At 47.6% G+C, this 18,711-nt stretch overlaps 1 protein-coding gene across 6 annotated transcripts in view; it reads left to right on the forward strand.

Moving 5' to 3' along the window:
- Positions 1-18,711, forward strand: part of GNB1 (G protein subunit beta 1) — a 105,551-nt gene that overhangs the window by 8,594 nt on the left and 78,246 nt on the right. Inside the window, exon 2 of one of the 6 annotated variants that reach the window (XM_063705051.1) lies at positions 7,472-7,632. The exons of the other annotated variants lie outside the window; for them this stretch is intronic. The gene's annotated coding sequence lies outside the window, so the exon portion shown is untranslated. The remainder of the gene's footprint in view (positions 1-7,471; positions 7,633-18,711) is intronic. 6 annotated transcript variants of the gene reach the window in all.

Genomic DNA, 18,711 nt, shown 5'->3' on the forward strand with positions numbered 1-18,711 from the left:
TCTCTACTAAACATATAAAAATTAGTCAGGCTTGGTGGCGCACGCCTGTATTCTCAGCTACTCATTAGGCTGAGGCACAAGGATCGCTTGAATCTGGGAGGCGGAGGTTGCAGTGACCCAAGATCACCCTAGCCTGGGTGACAGTGTGAGACTCAAAAAAAAAAAGAAAAAAATGAACTTTTACCTCGAGAGCTCCAGGAAGCCTTGAAAGAGTTTTAAGGAGATTGATCTGATGGGGATCATTACTTGGTAGTTGAGCGTAGAGTGCTCAGGGGAGGGAGGGGACTCTAGTCAGTTGGCAAAGCTGCCGTAGAAGAGGAAAGGGGTCTGGACCAGGTTGACGATTGATAAGACCTGGTGACCGAAGGGAAGGCGAGAGTGGCGAGAAAGATGTAAATGACCACAGGTTTCCGTCTGCCCTCTGGGTGGCTGTGGGGCATGATGAGTTTAGTTTGTGCGTGTTGGGTTTGAGGAGTCTCTGAGGCTTTCTCATGTTTTGCATCGAGGGTACAGCAGGCCTTATACTTTCTCCTCCCTGTCCTTGGAAAACTCCTGGCTGTGTGTTTGCACAGTTCACTCCCTCTCTCCATTCAGGCCTTTGTCATGTATGTCTTCCTCCGAGGGTGTGCTCTGATCTCATTGATCTCTGCTGTTTTACCCCACTCTGTCTTCGTAGCCTGATAATGCTCTTCCCACTTCTTCTAAGCTCCATGGACACAGGCAGTCTGGTTCACTGCAGACCAGCCCCTAAAACGGTACACAGTAAATGCTGACGTAGTGACTCCTGTGCCTGTGAGTGGGGAGCTCTGGAAGATAGGTCTGGATGGAGGCAGGCCTTTGGGAGTTAGCAACATTTGGGTGATGATTGAAGTCTTGGGGAGCAGTGGTCACTTAGAGCAGTGGTTCTCAAAGTGTGATCGTGGACCCCTGGGGGCTCCTGAGACAGTTTCAGGAATTCACTTAGTCAGAACTATTTTCATCATCATATATATATATATATATTTTTTTTTTTTTTTGAGATGGAGTCTCTCTCTGTCGCCCAGGCTGGAGTGCAGTGGCGCGATCTCGGCTCACTGCCAGCTCCGCCTCCCGGGTTCACGCAGTTCTGCCTCGGCCTCTCCGAGTAGCTGGGACTACAGGCACCCCCCACCACGCCCGGCTAATTTTTTGTATTTTCAGTAGAGGCGGGGTTTCACCGTGGTCTCGATCTCCTGACTTCGGGATCCACCTGCCTCGGCCTCCCAAAGCGCTGGGATTACAAGCGTGAGCCGCTGTGCCCGGCCTTCATAATCGTATTAAGATGTTATTTGACTTTTCATTGTGTTGACATATAAAAATAAAATAAAAATTCTATAGAAATACTGTTCTTGGCTGGGCGTGGTAGCTCACACCTGTAATCCCAGTGCTTTGGGAGGGCGAGGCAGGAGGATCACTTGAGGCTGAGATTTTGAGACCAGCCTGGGCAACATAGTGAGACCCCATCTCTACAAAAAATTTGGAAATTAGCGAGGCATGGTGGTGCGTGCCTGTGGTCCCATCTACTGGGGAGGCTGAGGCAGGAGGATTGATGGAGCCTGGCAGGCTGAGATTGCAGTGAGCTATGGTTGCACCATGGCACTCCAGCCTGGGTGACAGAGTGAGGCCCTATGTCTTAAAAAACAACAACAACAACAAAAAAAACAGCTCTTTTCTTTTTCCAACTGCATATCTATGTGAGACTGAATTTTCCTCTTAGACTTCAGCTAAAACTGTGTATTGCAGCAGGCTGAGAGCAGACACGATGTGAAGATCCATTGCTCCCGTTGAGGCAGACAAGATAAATGTAAAATGTAAAATATGGCTTCTCACCAGATTATTTTTCTTAGAAAATAGTTATTCTTTTTTTTTTTTTTTTTCTTGAGACGGAGTCTCACTCTGTCACCCAGGCTGGAGTGCAGTGGTGGGATCTTGGCTCACTGCAAGCTCCGCCTCCTGGGTTCACACCATTCTCCTGCCTCAGCCTCCCGAATAGCTGGGACTACAGGTGCCTGCCACCACGCCTGGCTAATTTTTTGTATTTTTAGTAGAGACAGGGTTTCACCGTGTTAGGCAGGATGGTCTCGATCGCCTGACCTCGTGATCTGCCCGCCTCGGCCTCCCAAAGTGCTGGGATTACAGGCATGAGCCACTGCGCCCGGCCTAGAAAGTAGTTGTTCTAAAATGTTATGTATGGTAACATGCAGTGGGCTTATTTTCAAATGATAAACATTTTTAGGACATTTCAGTTTTAATTTATAGCACAGTAAATATTGATAGATCAAACCCTCATAAACAAAAGCCCCTGGGGTCCTCAATAGTTGAGGATGTAGAGGGGGCCTGAGCCGAAATATCTGAGCAGCGCTGGTTTAGAGAATGGGCCAGGCCCAGGGCACTTGTGGGGACCAGAGAAGTTCTCAGCTGGAGACAGGCACCTTATCCCTGCCCCCATGTGCAGTACTGTAGGATTGTGCCTTTTCCTGGGGAGGAGAACTCAGAGATTTGTCAGAGGTGAAGACCCGTTGGTGTAGCTTGAGAAGAGGCCCTTGTGTTAGGGATGTGCAGAGGAAGAGAAACACTTAAAGGAGTGACCAGACTTTGGGAGACTCTCAGCACTAGTGTCGCGGAGCCCACAGAAGGTATTCTGAGAGCAGAGGGAATGGTCTGAAGTTGGAGATGGATTCGTCAGTGGTAGAGATTGCTGAGGGCCAGTGAGTTCCAGTGGGGTGAGGAGAGTCTTGTAGGAAAGTAGTCGGAGAGAGAAGTGTGGGGCTAGGGGAGGCTCTGTCTGCATGGATTTTAGATGGGAATACTGAGAGGGCAGCGCCCATAAAGGGGAAGAGGGGAGAGATCTTTCGTAAAATGCGTATTCAGGGCCAAAGATGTGCCAAGGAGAGGCAGGTGATGGGCAGTGAATAAGAGATGCCAACTTGCCTTGGTGAGAGGAACGTTACCTATGCGACAGTGGAAAAGGCTGTGTGCCGAAAAAGATGGCGGACGAGTCTGCTGTAGGGCTCTAGGCATTGCTGGTGCTTCCATGTTGAAAAGGGTGGTCAAAACATTTGAGGAAAGAGTAGGAGGAGGTGAGAAGACAAACCAGACAGACATCTGGGAAAAGAGGGTTCCAGGCAGGAGAAGCCCCAGGTCAGGGCTGTGCTTGGACTTGGAATTGAAATAAGTCCTGGAAAATTGGTTAATCCCCGCTTGGCATACATATTATGTAAAGTGTATTGGGAGAGGTACTTGAAGGTTTTCCTGTTGAAATAAATTCCCTACAACCTTAGCCTTCCGGTCCCTCCGCCTGACACTCCCATGGCAGTTGGTGCACTTGCGTTTTGCCCTGTTGAAGGTGCCTGTGCCATTAGCTCGCATTTGTTGGGTATCTTTCTTGCACCAGGCACCGTGCTGGGAACTATGCTATTACTGCGTGGTCCTCACATCAGCTCTGATAGGTGCTGTTAATAGCTCCATCTTACAGATGACTGGATCTACAGGGAGATTAGGCAGTTGGCCGTGGTGACAGTGAACTTGGTTCTTGGGTCATTGCTCCTGGAGCCTATGCATTATAGACCTGCTGGTCTTTCTCCTCATTCATCTGAGAAGACTTCTGTGTCTGCATTTGCCTCTTCCTATGTTAGTAAAAGGAACATTTTTCCACTGGAAAACAGTTACCAACAGTTTTGTCGGTGGCTACTCTATTATACCTTCAAACATGCCTAAATCTTATATAACTCAACACCCAGTTAATCTTGCTATCTGTTCTAGCCACTCTTCTTGTTTTTCTCTCTTTAAACTCCCCAACAGGCAGTCTGTTTCCATTGCCTCCACCATCTATCCTATCCTTTCTCTAGAGATCTTGTTCCTGTTGTCTCAGTTTTATTTTCAGCTTCTTCATTTTGCTAATAAAAATATCTAAAATGTTCATTGTAGTAAATTAGGGGCTGGGCATGGTGGCTCATGCCTGTAATCTTAGCACTTTGGGAGGCTGAGGCAGGAGAATCACTTGAGGCCAGGAGTTTGAGACCAGCCTGGGCAACACAGCTAGACCCTGTCTCTATTTTTAAAAAAATAAATAAAATTTTATAAAAAAGGGAAATTAGGAACATAAGCAAAAATCTATAATCTCTCAATCAGGAAATAACCATGTAAGATTATTATATTTCTTCTAGTGTTTTGTATCTCTCATGCATGTGTGTATAGAAATGTTTTTCCTCGGATTGGGGGTCCCACTCTGTGTGTGTGTGGGTGTGTGTGTGTGTGTGTATTTTTTTTTTTTTTTTTTTTTTGAGACAGAGTCTCACTTATTGCCCAGGCTGGAGTGCAGAGGCGCGATCTCGGCTCATTGAAACCTCCACCTCCCCAGCTCAGGCGATTCTCCTGCCTCAGCCTCCTGAGTGGCTGGGATTACAGGCATACACCACCACGCCTGGCTAATTTTGTATTTTTAGTAGAGACGGGGTTTCACCATGTTGGTCAGGCTGGTCTCGAACTCCTGACCTCAAGTGATCTGCCCACCTTGGCCTCCCAAAGTGCTGAGATTACAGGCATGAGCCACCACACCCGGCCTGTATATATAGATTTTTAAAATTGTGATTTTTCTACTTTGTAATTGTTTCCAAATGTCATTAATCTTGGAAAACATGATTAGTAATTATGTAGATATCAGTGGTATTTCTTGTACCTGAATCCACGTGCTGGACATCCTGGTTCTGCCAACTCAGATTTGAGGTCTGGAGCAAGTTACTGAACGTCTCTACCTTAGTTTTCTTGTCTTCCAGGATTGTTGTGAGGACTGAATGACATGCTACAAATAAAATTCTTAGCTTCAAGCCAAGCAAGACCTTAAAGTGTTAGCTTCCAGTACCGCTACTACTGATGGTGTTTGACTCTGCCTTCATTCCTGAAATGCTTCTCCATTGACTGGGTGTGGTGGCTTATGCCTATGACACTTATCACTTTGGGAGGCTGAGGTGGGAAGATTGAGACCAGCCTAGGCAACATAGTGAGGCCCCATTTTTGCATGTGTGCGCGCTTGCTCACTGGCTCGTGCACGTGGGCACGCACGCTCATGCTCTCTCTCTCTCTCTCTCGTGTGCACATGCATGTCCTCTCTCTTGCTGTCTCTTTTTCTTAGCTGGGCCTGATGGTGTACACTTGTAGTCCCAGCTATCCAGGAGGCTAAGGTGGGAGGATTGCTTGAACCCAGGAGTTCGAGGCTGCAGTGACCTGATTGTACGACTGCACTCCAGCCCTGTCTCTATTAAAAAAAAACAAGTCCTTCTCCAAGCTGATCTGGGCACTTGATTTCTACCCTTGTGGTTCTGGCTTAGTAAAGGTCTTCAGAAATGACACAATGTTAGTTTCCTGTGGCTGCTGTAGCAAATCATCACAAGTTGGATGGCTCAGAATGAATTGATTCCCTCAGTTCTGGAGGACAGAAGTCTGAAATCAAGGTGTTGGCAGGGCCCCAGTGCTTCTTAGGCTCCAAGGGAGGACCCTTCCTTTCCTCTTTCTCGCTTCTGGTGGGTGCCAGCAGTGTGGCTTGTAGAGGAGTCACTCTCTACCTCTGTTTTACGTGGGCTTTTCTCAGTGTCTCTACTCACCTTATAAGGACATAGTTATTAGATTAGGGCCACCCTAATTCAGTATGACCTCGTTTTAACTTAACTAATCATACCTGGAAAGACGCTCCAAATAAGGTCACATTCCCAGGTTCCAGGTAGACCTGAATTTTGGGGGGGACACTGTTGAACCTGCTGAAGTTCCTAGAGCTTCATCCTTCGCCCCTTGTGTTTCTAGCTCTCCTGTGTTCCATGTCTTCCCATTCCCCTTGTGGCCAGCCTTGTGAAATGAAGTCTCTGTTGGAGGTTGAAGAAACTTGTAAGATAATTTACATAGAAAAAGGGGCCAGATGCAGTGGCTCACTCCTGTAAGCTCAGCACTTTGGGAGGCCAAGATGAGAGGATCACTTGAGCCCAGGAGTTTGAGGCTGCAATGAGCTATGATTGTGCCGCTGCACTCCAACCTGTGACAGAGCAAGACCCCGCCTCTAAAACAAAACAAAATAGAAAAAGGTAAAGTGTCCTTGGCCAGGTGTGATGGCTCACACCTGTAATCCCAGCACTTTGGGAGGCCACAGCGGGTGGATCACTTGAGGCCAGGAGTTTGAGACCAGCCTGACCAACATGTGAAAACCCCGTCTCTGTTAAAAATACAAAAGTTTAGTGGGGTGTGGTGGCGTGCACCTGTAGACCCAGCTACTTGGGAGACTGAGGCATAGAATCACTTGAACTGGAGAGGTTGAGGTTGCAGTGAGCTGAGATCACACCACTACACTCCAGACTGGTAGGCAGAGCAAGACTTTGTCTCCAAAAAAAAAAAAAGCCGAAAAAGATAAAATGTCTTATAAGCATGGGCCCCCAGCTCCTGGGCTGTGGTCTCTTAGGAGCCGGGCTGCACAGCAGGTGAGAGGTGGGCAAGCGAGCATTCCCGCCTGAGCTCCACCTCCTGTCAGATCAGTGGCAGTGTTAGATTCTCATAGGAGCGTGAACCCCGTCATGAACTGCACACGCGAGGGATGTAGGCTGTGCACTCCTTATGAGAATCTAATGCCTGATGATCTGAGGTGGAACAGTTTCATCCCGAAACCATCCCCTCTGTCTGTGGAAAAATTGTCCTTCACAAAACCGGTCCCTGGCATCAAAAAGGTTGGCGACCGCTGCTATGAGGATTCTGGATGCTTCACAGAACAAAGCTCAGGAGGCAATTTTTTTTTGTCTTTTTTTTTTTTGAGACAGGGTGTCAGTCTTTGTCACCCAGGCTGGACTGCAGTGGCACCATCTCAGCTCACTGCAACTCCGCCTCACAGCTCAAGCAATTCTCCTGTCTCAGTCTCCCAAGTAGCTGGGACTACAGGCGTGTGTCAGCACGCCCAGCTAATTTTTGTACTTTTTTTTTTTTTTTTTTAGATGGAGTCTTGCTCTGCTTCCCAGGCTGGAGTGCAGTGGTGCAGTCTCGTCTCACTGCAACCTCTGCCTCCAAGGTTCAAGCAGTTCTCCTGCCTCAGCCTCCCGAGTAGCTGGGACTACAGGTGCACACTGCCACGCCCGGCTTTCTCTGTACTTTGGTAGAGACGGGGTTTCACCGTGTTGCCCAGGCTGGTCTCCAACTCCTGAGCTTAGGCAGTCGGTTCGCCTCAGCCTCCCAAAGTGCTAGGATTACAGACAGGCGTGAGCCACCACGCCCGGCCTAATTTTTGTATTTTTAGTAGAGACAGGGTTTTGCCATGTTGACCAGGCTGCTCTTGAATTCCTGGCCTCATGTGATCTGCCTGCCTCGGCCTCCCAGAGTGCTGGGATTACAGGCGTGAGCCACCGCACCTGGCCAGGAGGCGCGTTGTGTTTATGCTTTGCTAGTCATTTCTTTTGTGGTAACTGAAGAGTGTTGTCCTTGGTAGCTTCCACAGGGATGGATCGAGGCTGCTGCCAGCATTTGTTCCACTGACTGTCCTTGGGGACCAGTAACCTAGATCAGAAGTCAATGAGAAGACATAAAGAATGCCTCCAAAGCAGGGAATCTTTCCTTCCCCTGTGAAAGCGCTGAGTCCCCTAGAGGCAGGTATGTGTTCCCTCTTGTATTTAGTCCCCACGCTGCCTGCCTGGATACATTGGTGGTTGTGACAGCTGGGGTGTGCCACAGGGATCCTGCTCCACCATGGAGGATTGTCCAGTCCAGCACTCTCGGTGCCAAGTTTATTTAAGATGGAGTCTTGCTCTGTCACCCAGGCTGGAGTGCAGTGGCACCATCTTGGCTCACTGTAACCTCCGCCTCTGGGGTTCAAGCAATTCTTCTGCCTCAGCCTCCTGAGTAGCTGGGATTACAGGTGACCCGCCCACCTCGGCCTCCTGAAGTGCTAGGATTGCAGGTGTGAGCCACTGCGTCTGGTCTCGGTGCCAAGTTTAAAAAGAGCATATTGTCATGGCCTTACATCAGTTATATGCTCCTGGGTAACAAACTACCCCAAAATGAAGCGACTTCAAACAGTAAGTCCTTGTTCATCATCATGTAGGGGGGGTATGGATGTGGGCAGGGCTCATCTCTGTTCACTGTGCTGGCCACGCTAGCAAGGGCAATTAACAGTTGGCAGGTAGGCTGGCTTGTGCTTCCCATTGGCCTCACCCACGTGGGCTTTCAGCCAGGGTGCCTCTGATCTCCTCAGCCTGCTTCTCCAACAGTCTAGCTCAGGCTTCCTCCCATAGTGGCTGAATTCCATAAGGGCAGGAGCAGAGTTTGACAGGCTACTTGAGGACATGTTTAGAAGTCACAGTGTCACCTCTGTTGCATTCCCTTGCTTAATGCAAGTTATGAGGCCTAGCATAGGCCAGGAGTGCTGCCTCATGCCTGTAATCCCAGCCCTTTGGGAGGCCAAGGTGGGAGGATGGCTTGAGGCCAGGAGTTTGAAACCAGCCTGGACAACATAGTGAGACCGCATCTCTACCGAAAATGAAGAAAAAAAAAAAAAAGCAAGGCTTAGCACAGGCTTGGAGAGTAGGAGATAGACTCTGGTCCTTGATGGTGGGACTTGCAGAAACCGTGGCCATTTTTCATCACAGCCTTTCCTATACTGTGTGACCTCAAGAACTTCCTGCTTTAGGATGCCCAGTTAATAATATGGTATCTGTGGGATGGAGTGAACTCTTTAACAAATATTTACCAAATACTTACTTTGAGCAAGACACTGTGCTTGGTGACGGTTGAGTACTGAGAAGTTGCAATTGGTGGTTCATTCTCTGTGGGGAGATGGCGAACTGGAAGAAGCGAAGTTTGGGCCTGTGGTAGGTGCTGTGAGCTGTTGGGTGGAGAGGGCACTTGGTTGGAGAGGGCACTTGGTTTAGGGTATTTAGAGAAGGCCTGAAGGATGAGAAGGAACCAGGTAGGCAAGGAGCCCCCATGCTTCAGGTGGAGAGGGCAGTGATTGCAGAGGCCCTGCGGAAGGGACAGCAGGCGAAGCTCAGCAGAGGTCCTGTGGAAGGGACAGCGGGTGAAGCTCAGCACACAGGAGCAAAGCTGTAGGGCAGAGGTAGGGGTGGAAGCCAGGCCTTGGCCACACGGCCTCAGGTAGGTGCCAGAGGCCCAGTTTGCCCAGGACAGTCTTGATTTATACCGGGTGAGGGTCCTCGTGCAGATGATGCATTCTCTACAGTTTTCAAACTGGCAGAGAGCTTGGATGTTTTCCTTGATGCAGTGGGAAGCCGTTGAAAAATTTTAAGCATCAAGTGACAAAAGGTGAATTTTAAAAGATTGTTGAGGCTGGGTGCGGTGGTTCATGCTTATAGTCCTAACAGTTTGGGAGGTTGAGACAGGAAGATTGCTTGAGCCCAGGAGTTCAAGACTCTGTCTCTACTTAAAAGAAAAAATTAGCTGGGCATTGTAGCATGCACTTGTAGTTCCAGCTACTGGGGAGGCTGAGGAGGGAGCATCGCTTCAGCCCAGGGGTTGGAGTTTGCAGTGAGCTATGATCACGCAACTGTACTCGAGTCTGGGCAACAGAGCGAGACCCTGTCTTAAGAAAAAAAAAAAAGAAAAAAGATTGTTCAGATTGCTGAATGAAAAATGGATTGTCGGGGGCACAGATTGAGACAGAGGTCATTTTAAGGAGACTGTTGATGAGAAATGGCGTGGTTTGGCTGAGGATGGAGACTAAGGAAATGGGAAGAAATGGGTGGTAGAGTCAGCCAGGTTGCTGATGGACCGGGTGTAGGGGAGTAGGGAAAGGAAGGAGGCCAGGATGATTTGTGTGTGTGCTTTGCACATGTAAAGGGTGGTGATGTTGAGCACTGGGGGGAGGCAAATCTGTTGGCTGTGCAGAGCCATGCCTTGAACATCTGAAGCTCAAAATGGGTATAGGGCAACTAAGTGCCAACTGCTGGCTAACAGCATGTTGGCCTGGAGTCCAGTCTGGAAGTCTTGGTCTTTCTGTTTTTGTGATGGTCAGTGGAGGGGTTGTTAAAAGGAGAGGTGGGGTGCCCAGCTATTAGAGGTTAGATCGAGGAGACACGGAGAGGTGGGGTGTGACAGTGTAGGGTGCAGTTGAGGAGTCAGGTGAATGGGGGTGGGGAAAGGGTTCCTTACTTTTTTTTTTTTTTTGAGACAGAGTCTCACTCTGTTGCCGTGGCTGGAGTGCAGTAGCGCGATCTGGGCTCACTGCAACCTCCGCCTCCTAGGTTCAAGGAATACTCCTGCCTCAGCCTCTTGAGTAGCTGAGATTATAGGTGTGTGCCACCACGCCTGGCTAATTTTTGTATTTTTAATAGAGATGGGGTTTCACCATGTTGGTCAGGCTGGTCTCTAACTCCTAGCCTTAAGTGATCCACCTGCCTCGGCCTTAATGTTATCCAAAATGCTCGGGTTACAGGTGTGAGCCACTGTACCTGGCCAAAGGTTCCTTAAATTTAAGGACTGCAGGTACTAGGTGGTCAGCCCTTTTGGTTTCACGGTAGGGAGTGAAAGCCAGATTGGAGTCAGTTGAAACATAGGAGATGGAAGAGGAGACCACCTGTGTAGATACGACTTAAAGAAGGTTGCTCTAGAGGGCTCAGAGAAGGAGCTCAGTAGTTGGAGGGTGATGTGGGCAACAGTGGAGAGTTCTGTTTTTATTTTATTTTATTGTTTATTTTTTTGAGATGGAGTCTCTGTCGCCCAGGCTGGAGTGCAGTGGTGAAATCTTGGCTCACTCCACCTCCCAGGTTCAAGCGATTCTCCTGCCTCAGCCTCCCGAGTAGCTGGGATGACAGGTGTGTGCCACCACGCCCAGCTAATTTTTTTTGTATTTTTAGTAGAGACGGGGTTTCACCCTGTTGGTCAGGCTGATCTTGAACTCCTGACCTCGTGATCCACCTGCCTTGGTCTTCCAAAGTGCTGGGCTTACAGACGTGAGCCACCGTGCCCGGCCAACTTTTTCACTTTCTAAAACGAGAAAACATGACTGGGTGCGGTGTCTCATGCTTGTAATCCCAGCACTTTGGGAGGCCGAGACAGGTGGATCGCTTGAGGCCAGGAGTTTGAGACCAGCCTGGCCAACAGGGTGAAATTCCATCTCTACTAAAAGTACAAAAAGTAGCCAGGTGTGATGGCGGGCGCCTGTAATCCCAGCTACTCGGGAGGCTGAGGCAGGAGAATCACTTAAACTCGGGAGGGGGAGGTTGCAGTGAGCCAAGATTGTGCCACTGTACTCCAGCCTGGGCAATAGAGCAAGACTTTGTCTCAAAAAAGCAGCTCTAAGGAGTTTGCAGGTGCCGCTGCTGTTGCTGTTCCATGACTGCAGGGTAAGACCAAGCTAGCTTGATGTAGGTGGGAATCAGCTGGCAGAGGAAGTGGATGGCTTGGGGGTTCTCTCTGATCTATCTATCTTTTTTTCTTTTTTTTTTTTTTTTTTGAGACGGAGTCTGGCTCTGTCGCCCAGGCTGGAGTGCAGTGGCGCAATCTCAGCTCACTGCAAGCTCCGCCTCCCAGGTTCACGCCATTCTCCTCCCTCAGCCTCCCGAGTAGCTGGGACTACAGGCGCCCGCCACCACGCCTGGCTAATTTTTTGTATTTTTAGTAGAGACGGGGTTTCAACGTGTTAGGCAGGATGGTCTCGATCTCCTGACCTCGTGATCCGCCCGCCTCGGCCTCCCAAAGTGCTGGGATTACAGGCGTGAGCCACCGCGCCCGGCCTCTGATCTATCTTTCTATTCACGGGCCTGGCTCATCATTGCTGCCAGCTATTAGGATTAAATTAAAATGGTCACGTGACCTTTTCTGTCAGCCGATTTTTGTGGCTTAAAAATTTGTTCTGCTCAGTATGCAGCTCTAGAGTCTAGTTAGCAATTTGGCTGTGACATGAAACACATGATAGACCTGTCTTTATTAACTCTTACGAGGGTAGACTGCGGTTTGAATTAGTATAAGATTGCCTTTTTTTTTTTTTTTTTGTGGGATGGAGTCTCGCTCTGTCACCCAGGCTGGAGTGCAGTGGTGCAATCTTGGCTCACTGCAACCTCTGCCTCCCGGGTTCAAGTGATTCTCCTGCCTCAGCCTCCCAAGTAGCTGGGACTACAGGCGTGTGCCACCATGCTCGGCTAATTTTTGTAATTTTAGTAGAGACGGGGTTTCACTGTGTTGGCCAGGCTGGTCTCGAACTCCTGACCTCAGGTAATCCACTCACCTCTGCCTCCCAAAGTGCTAAAATGGCTTTTTATATCAGAAATGGGTTGAACTGGCTCTTGGCAGATGGTTATTCTTACTGTAATTCCAGCAACACTAACATGCGTAACAGCGCATAAGGAAGTGTCTGCTGAGCTCAGAATATTAGGTTTTGGAAAAGACAAAGTGCGATTCAGAAAGCTGAGTTTGATAGGGAGGGATTTGATTTTTAAACAAGACGGGCTGGTTATAGTGGCTTATAACTATAATCCCTGTAATCTCTGGATTTGGGGAGGCTGAGTTGCGAGGATCCCTTGAGGCCAGGAATTTTAGACCAGCCTGGGCACAATGTAGTGAGACCCTGTGTCTACAAAAAGTTTAAAAAACAAAATTAGCTGGGCATGGTGCCTGTAGTCCTAGCTACTGGGATGGCTGAGGCAGAAGGAGTTTGAGGTTACACTGAGCTATGATATGCCACTGTACTCCAGTCTGGGTGCCAGAGTGAGACCTTGTCTCAAAAAAGCAGAAACAAAACCCCACAAACAAAAACATAAGATTGTCTTTGGGCCTGGTGCGGTGGCTCACGCCTGTAATCCTAGCACTTTGGGAGGCCATGGCGGGCAGATCACTTGAGGTCAAGAGATCGAGACCAGCCTGGCCAATATGGTGAAACCCCGTCTCTACTAAAAACAAAAATTAGCTGAGCATGGTGGCGGGTGCCTATAATCCTAGCTACTCAGGAGGCTAAGGCAGGAGAATCTCTTGAACCCAGGAGGTGGAGGTTGCAGTGAGCCTAGATTGTACCACTACACTCCAGCCTGGGTGACGGAGTGAGACGTTGTCTCAAGAAAAAAAAAGGAAAGATTGTTTTTGAATCTGAAGACATAGCAAAGCAGCATTACAAGTTGTGTTGTACAAGTGTGTTAGCATAGGTAGTCCTTGATAAATGGAATATAAATAGCTCTGAAGTTTTTGTATATGTTGACCTATTACAAAATCAGAGACTTTCTTTCGGGGTTGGGAGGGCAGTTTGAGGGTAGTTGGGTCATCTGGAAGAAGAGGCAGAAAAGAGGAACCAGCTACGTGATGAATAACTGTGATAAGACAAATAGGCTCCTCTACTGCCACCTCCTCGTTTTTTCCTGCTTACTATTTCTGTGTCTGTGATTGTTGGGATTCACGGGGGGAGGAAGCAGGGACAGTAGGAAAAGCTCCAGTTCCTGATGGACCTGTGTTGCTGTTGCTGCACCGCCTTTTCTCTGACTTCATCCCTCCCACCTGAGAGACACTAAGGTGGGAGTTGAGGTCCACCCTGTAATTAAGCTCTTAGGCATGAATGGTTAGCTGAAACAAGACTGTCACCTTCTAGTGAAATGCTGTTTTTTGGATTCTTAAAGAAGTCAGTAGTAAGTGTCTGAGATAATGAATGGTCAGATAACATAAAGGAGCAGTGGACTGGCTAGAGCCTCTGGTCTTTGTAAGTTTGCTTTTCTTTTTTGTAAGTAACTTATTCTTTTTTTTTTTTTTTTTGAGAAGGAGTCTTGCTTTGCTGCCCAGGCTGGAGTGCGGTGGTGTGATCTCAGCTCACTGCAAGCTCCGCCTCCTGGGTTCATGCCATTCTCCTGCCTCAGCCTCCCAGGTAGCTGGGACTACAGGTGCCCGCCACCACACCGGCTAATTTTTTTGTATTTTTTTAGTAGAGACGGGGTTTCACCTTGTTAGCCAAGATGGTCTTGATCTCCTGACCTCGTGATCCCCCCACCTCGGCCTCCCAAAGTGTTGGGATTACAGGCATGAGACACCACGCCTGGCTGTAAATAACTTATTCTTTATAGAAATTAACTTCAGAAGATTTTTTGAGTTCTTAGGCAAATACACTAATGGCATTTGTTTCATGATTGTTAGGCCTAAAACTTTTTCACTTTTTTTCTTTTTTGAGATGGAGTCTCACTCTGTCACCCAGGCTGGAGTGCAGTTGCACAATCTCGGCTCACTGCAACCTCCACCTCCTGGGTTCAAGCAATTCTGCCTCAGCCTCCTGAGTAACTGGGATTACAGGTGCCCGCCACCATGCCTGGCTAATTTTTTTGTATTTTTAGTAGAGACGGGGTTTCACCGTCTTGGCTAGGCTGGTCTTGAACTCCTGACCTTGTGATTCACCCGCCTCGGCCTCCCAAAGTGCTGGAATTACAGGCGTGAGCGACTGTGCCCGGCTAACCTTTTCACTTTTAAAAAGGGGAAAACATGGCCAGGCACGGTGTCTCATGCTTGTAATCCCAGCACTTTGGGAGGCTGAGGCAGGTCAATTGCTTGAGGCCAGGAGTTTGAGACCAGCCTGGCCAACGTGGTAAAACCCCATCTCTACTAAAAAATACAAAAATTAGTTGGATGTGGTGGCGCATGCCTGTAATCCCAGCTACGCAGGAGGCTGAGGCAGGAGAATTGCTCGAACCCGGGAGGCGGAGGTTGCAGTGAGCTGAGATCGCACCATTGCACTCCAGCCTGGGCAAAAAGAGCGAAACTCCGTCTCAAAAACACACACACACACACACACACACACACACACACACACACACACACACACACTATATGAAGGAACCTTTAGATGCATTATTGAAGAGGTGAAAGAGAACTTGAATAGATAGACATAAATACGGAACTTGAATGCAGTATTCCTATATGCATGTGCTTGAATATTTTCAAGATGTCACTTGATTTGGAGGAGTAAATATTTGAGGGGAGTTCTAAAGAAAGAAAAGGGGGAACGTTTCCTAGTAGATTTTTTTAATAAGTATTATAGGTAAGTGGAACAAAGCAGTCTAGATACTGATCTATAAATTAATGGGAATTTATGGTTAATGTAGCATTTACAATCAGTTGGGAATGGATGGTTTGTCATGTAAAAGGTATTGGATCAACTGGCAATCCAGCTGTAGGTAAAGAGTTTCTTAGTTTGACAGTAAGGCTATAAGCTATGAAAAGATATCTACTTAAGCATTCAGAACATATCTACAGCAAAAGATGCCTGTTTGGGGGCCTCTGAACTATAGTTCAAAGGCAGGAAAATTAGAAAAATGTTAGGAATATATATGATAAAGGGTTATTATTTTTAGTATAAAAGTAGCATTTCTAAAATAATTGTTCCAGCAAGTCTATTTTTAGAAATTTATCCAAAGGAAGAAATAAGAGAATGCTTATTATAAAATTAGTTATAAAAGCAAAATATTTAAGACAGACAATGCTCAAAAACTCCTAGCTAGAATTTTTGGTATAAAAGCAAAAAATTGTCAGTAGCCACTAAAATATAAGCTCCATGAGGGTAGAGAACTTCATGTTTTATTTCCTGGTATATCCCCTGACAGTGCCTGGTACATAGTAGGTCTCAATAAATATTTGCTGTATGAATGCCTAATCACGCTTGTCCAACCTGAGGCCTGTGGGCCGCATTGCAGCGCAACACAAATTTGTAAACTTTCTTAAAATGTTGTTTTTTGGTGGAGTTTCGCTCTTGCCAGGCTGGGGTGAAGTGGCCTGATCTCGGCTCACTGCAACCTCCGCCTCCCAGGTTCAAGCAATTCTCCTGCCTCAGTCTCCCGAGTAGCTGGGATTATAGGCGCCTACCACCACGCTTGGCTAATTTTTGTATTTTTAATAGAGATGGGGTTTCGCCATGTTGGCCAGGCTGGTCTCGAACTCCTGACCTTAGGCGACCTGCCCACCTCAGCCTCCCAAAGTGCTGGGATTATAGGCGTGAGCCACTGCACCCGGCCTAGCATTGAGATTTTTTTTTTTTTTTTTTGAGATGAAGTCTCCCTGTGTGCCTCAGGTTGGAGTGCAGTGGCGCGATCTCAGCTCACTGCAAGCTCCGCCTCCCGGGTTCACGCCATTCTCCTGCCTCAGCCTCCTGAGTAGCTGGGACTACAGGCGCCCGCCAACACGCCCAGCTAATTTTTGGTATTTTTAGTAGAAACGGGGTTTCACCGTGTTAGCCAAGATGGTCTCGATCTCCTGACCTCGTGATCTGCCCATCTCGGCCTCCCAAAGTGCTGGGATTACAGGCGTGAGCCACCGCGCCCGGCCACATTGAGTTTTTTTTTAGCGATTTTTTTTTTAAAAGCTCATCAGCTGTTACTAGTTAGTGTTAGTGTATTTTATGTGTGGCCCAAGACAGAATTCTCCAATGTGGCCCAGGGAAGCCAAAAGATTGGACACCCCTGGATGAATCTAAATGTCCATCAATAGATTGGTTAAATTAAGGCAGACTTGGAATGGCATACTGTGCAGTTGTTAAAAAGATTGAAGGTGGCCTGTCTTTATTGGCATGAAGAGATGGCCACAATACAGGAAATGGTTGGGCATTTTGAATATGTATAGTTTGGGAAATATGGTATCATTTGATTGACTTGTGAAAAATTATACACGTATGTATCAAAGTCTGGAAGACATCCCTGTGAAACGTGGTATCTCATAGGGTGAATGGAGGAAAGGAACATACTGTTTTAAGATACTGTTTTCTGGCTGGGCGCAGTGGCGCACGCCTGTAATCTCAGCATTTTGAGAGACCAAGGCGGGTGGATCACCTGAGGTCAGGAGTTTGAGACCAGCCTGACCAAGATGGTGAAACCCTGTCTGTCTACTAAATAGAAAAAATGAGCTGGCCGTGGTGGTGCATGCCTGTAATCCCAGCTACTTGGGAGGCTGAGGCAGGAGAATCAGTTGAACCTCGGAGGTGGAAGTTGCAGTGAGCCAACATTGTGCCATTGTACTCCAGCCTGGGCAACAAGAGTGAAACTCAAAAAAAAAAAATACTGTTTTCAAGGCCAGGCGCAGTCTCAAAAAACAACAACCAAAAAAAACTGTTTTCTCTTTATTTTTTGGAAAATTCGCCAAAGTCAGTGACAGAAAAAAGGAGTTATTTTTCATTTTGGAAGAGATGTGAAAGTGGATTATTTACATTTTAAAGTTTTAAAAGCTTTCTCAAGTTAGCATGACTGAAATGAGCACATTATAGGAATTTGTTTAAATCTGCCTTTTTAGGTACTGTAGTCTGCTGTTTCATAGACCTCGTAGTCATGTTTCTTGCTGTATCCTGTCACTGGTTTTTGGATGCTGGTATTGTCAACATAACATAACTGTAATCCGGTAGTTCTTTTTGAGATGGAGTCTCACTCTGTTGCCCAGGTTGGAGTGCGGTGGCACAATCTTGGTTCACTGCGACCTCTGCCTCCCAGGTTCAAGCGATTCTCCTGCCTCAGCCTCCTGGGTAGCTGGGACTACAGGTGCCCGCCACCACGCCCGGCCAATGTTTTGTATTTTTAGTACAGATGGGGTTTCACCGTGTTAGCCAGGATGGTCTCGATCTCCTGACCTTGTGATCCGCCCTCCTTGGCCTCTCAAAGTGCTGGGATTACAGGCATGAGCCACAATGTGTTGCTTGTTTTTTTTTTTTTTTTTTTTGAGATGGAGTCTCACTCTGTCACCCAGGCTGGAGTTCTGTGGCGTGATCTCTGCTTACTGCCACCTCTGCCTCCCAGGTTCACACCATTCTCCTGCCTCAGCCTCCCGAGTTGCTGGGACTACAGGTGCCCGCCACCACGCCCGGCTAATTTTTTGTATTTTTAGTAGAGATGAGGTTTCACCGTGGTAGCCAGGATGGTCTCGATCTCCTGACCTTATGATCTGCCCGCCTCGGCCTCCTAAAGTGCTGGGATTACAGGCGTGAGCCACCGCGCCCGGCCTGGCCTGGTAGTTTTTATAACATGTTAGATAGCAATACTCTTCATAACTCTGTACAAGGCAATCAGGCAAAACCAAAGGCCAAGTAAAATGTAATTGGTTAAGCTAATTGTAGCTGATGAAACCTTCACGTTTTGTGAAAGAGGAGACGTGCATCAGCAGCTGTAAGTGAGCACTCTAAGATGCAGTGAGTAAAAGGTGTTGGGAGATGAGCAACTAAAATATAACCTCTTAGTTATAAATTGCAGAACGAAGAATTTTACTCAGAGTACAAACTAGTGGAAAAAGTCTTTCGTATACTGGGTTTTTCAGAGTTCTTTGGCAAGATTATATAGTTTGATTTAAAGACTCAAAAATGTACTTCCTGGGGTGCAGGAATGTCAGGTTTCTGTTAGGTGGAACATGCTCCTCATGGCACAGAATTGGCTACATGAAGTTAACCTACAGGCCAGGTGGTAATCGACAGGATGGGTCGGCCGGAGGGAATAACTTGTGATGATAGTGGGAGAAGCCAGTATCATTGCGGCCGTTTTAACTACCTACTGTGTACTAGGCCCTATGCTATGAGCCAGAAGTTGCCACGCTACAGCCATTTCTTTCTATGGCCCAGAAGCTAAGAATAGTTTTTTCGTGGGGTTTTCTTCTTTTTTTTTTTTTTTTTTGCGAGAGTCTTGCTCTTGTCACCCAGGCTGGAATGCAGTGGCACGATCTTGGCTCACTGCAAGCTCCGCCTCCCAAGCAACTCTGCCTCAGCCTCCTGAGTAGCTGGGATTACAG

The sequence above is a fragment of the Gorilla gorilla genome, chromosome 1 (genome assembly GCF_029281585.2).
Source record: "Gorilla gorilla gorilla isolate KB3781 chromosome 1, NHGRI_mGorGor1-v2.1_pri, whole genome shotgun sequence".
In the NCBI taxonomy this organism is placed as follows: Eukaryota; Metazoa; Chordata; class Mammalia; order Primates; family Hominidae; genus Gorilla; species Gorilla gorilla.